This window comes from Labrus bergylta, chromosome 3 (genome assembly GCF_963930695.1).
Source record: "Labrus bergylta chromosome 3, fLabBer1.1, whole genome shotgun sequence".
Taxonomy (NCBI): domain Eukaryota; kingdom Metazoa; phylum Chordata; class Actinopteri; order Labriformes; family Labridae; genus Labrus; species Labrus bergylta.
In genome coordinates, this window is record NC_089197.1 from 33,860,030 (window position 1) to 33,866,485 (window position 6,456).

Genomic DNA, 6,456 nt, shown 5'->3' on the forward strand with positions numbered 1-6,456 from the left:
TTTCACACACATCCTCGGCCTACTCGCCCTCTTGTGTTGGGTTCTTCTTTCTCATTGTTTAAACATAATTTTTATTCCATTATGCTCTTACTTCTGCTGCCTCCTAACCTTCTTCACCCAGCTCTGGGAAAAAAAAGCCACCACTTGACATGTGTTTTCTATGATTCGACTTTTTAATAAGTTTTATGAGTTCTCAAAAAATTTTGCATTTGCTGTCTTATTGTTTAAGACATTACTCCCAACCTCTAAATCAATATTCTTATGTAGCTCTTTTAAGTGCAGGATAAGAAAACCTGTTAGCAAAAACAAAGAGGTGCAGTGTTTGGACTTATGCAAAGAATAAAAGTTTACATATTTTTTTTTTTTACAAACAAAGTGTCGGAGTGATAAACTCTAAAACTCCTCAAAGGTAATCAGTGCTAACCATGAACTGTATAGAACAGTAATATAATCAAAATATCAGGACACTTTAAAATACATGTTTAGATTTAAGACATTAAATACAGGGGTTGGTTGTACTTATACATTTCTTCATTAGACCTGCAGAGCGCTTTTTGTGTATCTAGGCTGCGTAAGATTTCAGGGGAGTCGCTGAATGGGCGGAGCATTGTTACCAGGACCACCAGGATTTTTGTACCTTTAATGTAGAGATAGGACAGTGGATAGAGTTGGAAATCAGGGAAAGAGAGTAGGGAATGACATGCGGGAAAGGAACCACAGGCCGGACTTGAACCTGGAAGACTACAGCCTCCATACATGGGGCGCGCACTAACCACCCCCAAATATTAAACTTTTAATGATGAAAAAACAGTTGAAGTAAATGAATTATTTTCAGGTCAGTGTTCTCATAGTGCTGACGGAAGCATACGAGAGCAGCTTTAAGGGAAACTTGTTCGTTTTGTTGCAACACATTTTAAAACAAAAGATCCCTACTTTGGAAAAGTTCAGAAATCAATACCTGATGTAATAACCGTTGTTTTTACCACAGCTTCAATGCGTCTTTTCATCCCTTCCAGTCGGTCATGTTGCTGTCGGATGACGTCAGGCCTCAACAATTGGATTTGATACTTTTGTGTTAAATAAGATTTGTTTCAGGTGATCACCAAAGATCATAATGAATCATTTGTTTGCAGCCAATAGGGGTGTCCAGTGAACCCCCTGAACCACCTCATACTCCGCCTACGGTAACAACTACAGTGGTGACATCCTCAGGCCGTGTGGCCCCCATCAGCTCCCCCTCTGTGCCTCGTCAGTAATCCACATTCCTGTCCTGGTGTTCAGAGCCAGCTTTTAGAAAATATCCTTCAGGAATGAGCTGCAGGGACTGAGAATTTAAAACGACAAAACCTATCATAACACATGAAATAAATGTTTCACTCAGTGGCAGTGACTGAATCCCTCAGCAGATTTAAATCTCATTTGATGCCTCTGTGATCTCTGTGTGTAACCCTGTCAGCGTGTGAGACGGAAGCCCCGCAGGGACAATAAAGCAGCACTGAGATAAGTCAACACTCTGCTTTGTGTCTGCTGCAGGGCTGTTAAACAAACAGGGTGTGTGGAGGAGGTCTGAACACAGTGTTTAAACTGATCCTCTCTCTAAAGGTGACGTCTGATGGACTTTGTTAATCCTCACTTTACTCACTGAATCATTGTCTTAGCACAGTCTATTCTAAATTTAAAAAAAAAAAAAAACATCAGTTCACAAAGTCATCCCAGGTCACGCTTTGTCCTGTTTTTTTTTTATTTATGGAGCAAACTTTCAATCAGAGACATGACATCACTGTGTGTACTGTAAACACCTGATGATGTCACTGTGACAAACATGACGTCTAATGGAGCGGCAGAAGCAGCTGTGAGCTCACCATGTGATTTAAAATTCAAAAAAGAGATGATCAGCAATCTCTGAATGTCAAATTAGAGATGTGCAGACGATTACCTGTGTTGCAGTCATCACACACACACACACACACAGACTGCTGTTTTATGGACATGCCTCAGAGTGTTTTTCAAAGACCAACATGAGACATCAGGGCCCCTGTGACATTTCATCTCCTGGACGACACATGGTGAGGGTTTTACTGAGAATGGATTGCAGCTGCTAATGGCTCACAAAAAAAAAATGTGTGCATCATTATCTCCTTTCTGCTCCGTCTCAAGGTCAGACTTATAGAGCATATAGCTCTGATGATGTTCAGGCGCAAACATGGGGAAAAAATTGTCCTGCTCCGTGCAGTTTGCTCTTGTTTTGTGTCTTAATGTGGAGAGAAGCTATCTGGTTAAATTAATTAAAGTAACGTCACATTTCTGCAGACTTTATTTACACATCATTTATGTTTAAGTTCTACAGAGTCTGAATGGTTTTCCTGATCACTGGATAGTTTAAGTGTGATATCTCTTATACTGTGAATACTGCAGTGCAGTCACAACCAACTCTCAGTAGTTGTTACTTTTTTCACTCCTAGTGCACATGGCTGTTAGCACCTCTGTGAATTAGACGCTGATTTGCACAGAAGGGGGCCAATCCCCCCCAAATGACTGCAAAGTGTCCCATTTAAATACAAACAGGGAAAATGTAACCCTTTGTGTGTGTGTTTTGTGAATACGATTATTCATTTTCACTGGTTAAGCATGCTGTGCAACCCTTTAGGGCACTCTGCGCCAACCCCTTCTTTTACTTCCTTAAAGTGACTCACTCTCCTTAGCGCTTCCTGTAAAGACTGTCTTCAGGGGGAAAGATGTGTTTTTTGTTTGTTTGTTTTATAGAATATTGCCTAACCTAATAGATGATATCTTGCACACGATATGATTATCACAAATAATTCATTTTATATTAAAGGTCATTTGAGGATTTCTATTGACCACAACTGATGAGCAACTTGTCCCACTTATCGCCCAATGTCAGCTGGGATCAGCTACCTTTAAATCTTGTTTCACTGATGTCAGCTGAATAGATCTACGGGAGAAAACCCAAAACTGAACGTACGTCTCAGTCCTTTACATGTTCAAAACATGCATATTAAACAGAGGAGCAGATGTTTTTATTATTACACATAAATCTTTGAGATCAGTGCGATTATGTAAAGGGGATTTTAACAGCGCAGCATGCGGCTCATATTACTTTTGAAGAAGTTGCACAACTGTCACAGCTGGATAGATCAGCACTGACATGAGTCAGGACTCACACTGTTCCAAAAGGAAACAGGGGTTTTACAAAATAGCTGTGTTTGTGTCGAAACAAACAACATGGAACTTTAACAGGCGACAGTTCTCTTGAAAAACATCACAGACAAAAAAAACGTCTAATGACTAAATGTTTTCCTTCAGACTTTGTTGTTGCTGTGAGTCCTGCATACAGCATCAAGATGAAAATACACACACACACACACAGAACAAGGTGTGAAAGTGATCAGTGTTGTGCAAGTCTAATCTCTCTGAGACATTGAAACATTGACAATAGAGGCATTGTTCTCTCTGAGGGAGGAGGGTTATTGGTCATTTATTTCATAAACCAAACGACCAACCCCCTCCCTCCCCTCTCTGTCTCCCCCCCAAGGATCCCCTATAATAATCCAACATGCATTAATGTCAGGCATAACAAGCAGAAGAAGTTGATGTTGTGGGACAGTCATTTGTCAGCATCCAAGCACCCGGTGGAGTATCCATTTATTGACAGAAGTATGTCTGACTCCTTCTCGGGATGGGGCCTTTCAGCTAGTTACAAACTAGGTAGACCAATCATGTCACACTCCAAACAGTTAACAGAAAGTTACCAAGCAGCACACTGTTTTCCCTCCCATTCACGTTTCAATATGTTGAATTCATTTAGCTGACACAAAATGTTCTAAATCTCCTCGTCTGGTTCTCTCTAATGTTGATATCTTTGTCTTGTTTTCTGACTGGCTTTCCTACATTCATTTTATGATAAAGAGCAGGCTGTAAACCTGATAATTTCTTCTGTAAAAAATGACATTTTATTTAGGGATCTAATGGAGATTGACTCACTTTTGCAGCCAGCTTCAAGTGGACACTAGAAGAACTGCAGGTTTTTGCACTTTTCCACATTCACAGCTTCATTTTTCAACACTGGAGGTTGCCGCTTGGTGTAGGCCTACATATGGAGAGAGAGAGTAGACTTAGACTTAGACTTTCTTTATTGTCATTCAAACTTTTTGTAATTTTGTTGCATTTGACTCGTTAGTGCAGGATAAAAACAGCATAGTATTCACATAGAAAAATAATGTTCAGATATAAATAGATATAAAAAGAAAAACTATGTATAAAATTTCTATACAGATAAATATATTGCACGTTTGTGATGTATGTTATATTGTATTTTACAGTCCAGTGAAGTAGTCCTTTGTGGGGGTTTGAGGGTGAATGGAGTAGGGGACAGGAGCACAGTGCATCATGGGAAATCTCCCTGCAGTCAGAAGCACATCTCAAAGATGGTTTAGTGTTTTTTTTGTTTTTTCACAAAAAGCTTATCTTGGAGGAACGATTAGAGCTGAATCCTTAATATGAAGAGAAACCTGAAGAGAGAAAAGGGAAACCTTCAAACACTGCAGCAGTTCTCTCTCTACTGCCCTCTACTGACACTGTCTGAGGATAAACTGCAGTAATAAAGCTTTTTGTTTTGTTCATTCAGGAACAACTGTTTTAGTTTGTCTGCAGAGATTCAGAGCAGAGCTGCTTCATTTTGAGCTTCTGCTGGAGGACTCTGACCTTCAGAGGTCAAGGCAGAGCACCTGAGGACTGGGTATGATTTATTCAGAAGGCTGAGTCTTTCTAAATGACAGAGGATCATTCATGATATGTGCAGAGCCACCACGCTGGCCTCTCAGCAGCAGCAATGTCATCATGTTTACTGAAGGTTACTTCCAAGAAATCTCTGAAGCTGCTTGTCTTCAGAATCAGTCAGGGTTCAAAATATGCTGAGTCACAGCTAAAGCTCAATCATTGTTTTAATGAGCATTCATGTATTCATATTAATGTATTCATGTTAAAAGACAATGTCTTAATGTCTTTTAACATGAATATTTGCTCATAGTTGTTAGAATATGACATCAATGCATATGAGGGATTTCAAGAAACCAGTATTGTAAGTATTGATATACTATTAAAAAACTAACAGCATTGATACCGATTTTTATAGCATGAAAACAATAAATAGAAGTCCTAGATAACAGATATTGGCATTTGATATTTGGACAGTGCTCACTCTAAAGTATTTTAAAGCTGCTGTATTTTTGGATTCTATCGCTGAATGAAATTAAAGAGATTATATTGCTTTAAAACTGGTGGTATGAAAAGTGCACTGCACAATGTGTAAATTGCACAAAAACACATTTGCGATGTTTAGGTACCAAAAAGGACAAACATGTATTCGGTGCATCACAAAGTAGCGCTGAAAAACAAAGAGGCTTGCTGAAGGCAAAGTAAATACATATCTAAATATATTTTAAACCTACATCATTATTGATTTCTTAATTGAGTTTCTGTGTTGGCATTCGGACTGGTTTGTCAATTAAGGGGTAAATAGAAATGGTAGAGGCTGCTTTTTAAAGTGGGAGCAACTTGGGGGTAAAGTATCGTGCCCAAGGACACATCGGACATGTGACCCCAAATCTTCCTGTTGAGACACGACTAATTCTACCACTAAGCCACAGCCGCCCCACTGACTGATATCTCCTCTGTACCTCATACACACTTCAAAAAATACACAAACCAGCCCATGACGGGTTGTTAAAGCTAAAAGACTCCTTTGATAATGTTTGTACTGTTCATGTCTGAGACTACAGCCGACATGTTTGATTAGTTAGAGACATGTTGTGAGCAGGGAGAGTTTATGCTGCTGCAGATCAAAGCTGTCTGCATCAGGATGTCTCAGTGTCTCCCCAAATCCCTCAATTACTGAATTATTGGATCTGTTTTATATCTTATCTCAGTAAAGTTGCTGCTGCGTTTCATTATCCTGAAAGCTGTAGCAGTTCAACAAGGAGCAGGCAGCGTTCAGTTTGTCAGATCAGTGAGCAGGAAACATCCTCTTCAGTTCCTCATACCAGAACAGGAGCCGTGTTATCAGCCAGCAGCTCCGTCTGTCATCGTGACTTGATCAGAGGAGGCCTCTCTCTGTCTCTCTCTCTCTCTGTCTCTCTCTCTCTCTCTCTCTGAAGGTCTCACTCAGTTGGGTTTTCAGCTTAGCTTTAGCTCTTTCAGCTGTCAGGAGGGTTAGGTTGACATTCGGTTTCAGTTGCTTTCAGAAGTTGTTTTGTTCTGTTCTGGGAGGTAATTTCTATAAAACAATGTGTTTTCTCTCCTTTGTTCTTCCAGCTTCGCTTTAAAAGATAAGGAAAGTTGAAAATCTTAGGAGCTAACGTTGATGCTGCTGCTTCCTTCACCTCTGCCTCTTCCTCTGTCAACTTCCCATTTTCAGGAGTGCGTGTGTAAAATCGGTAG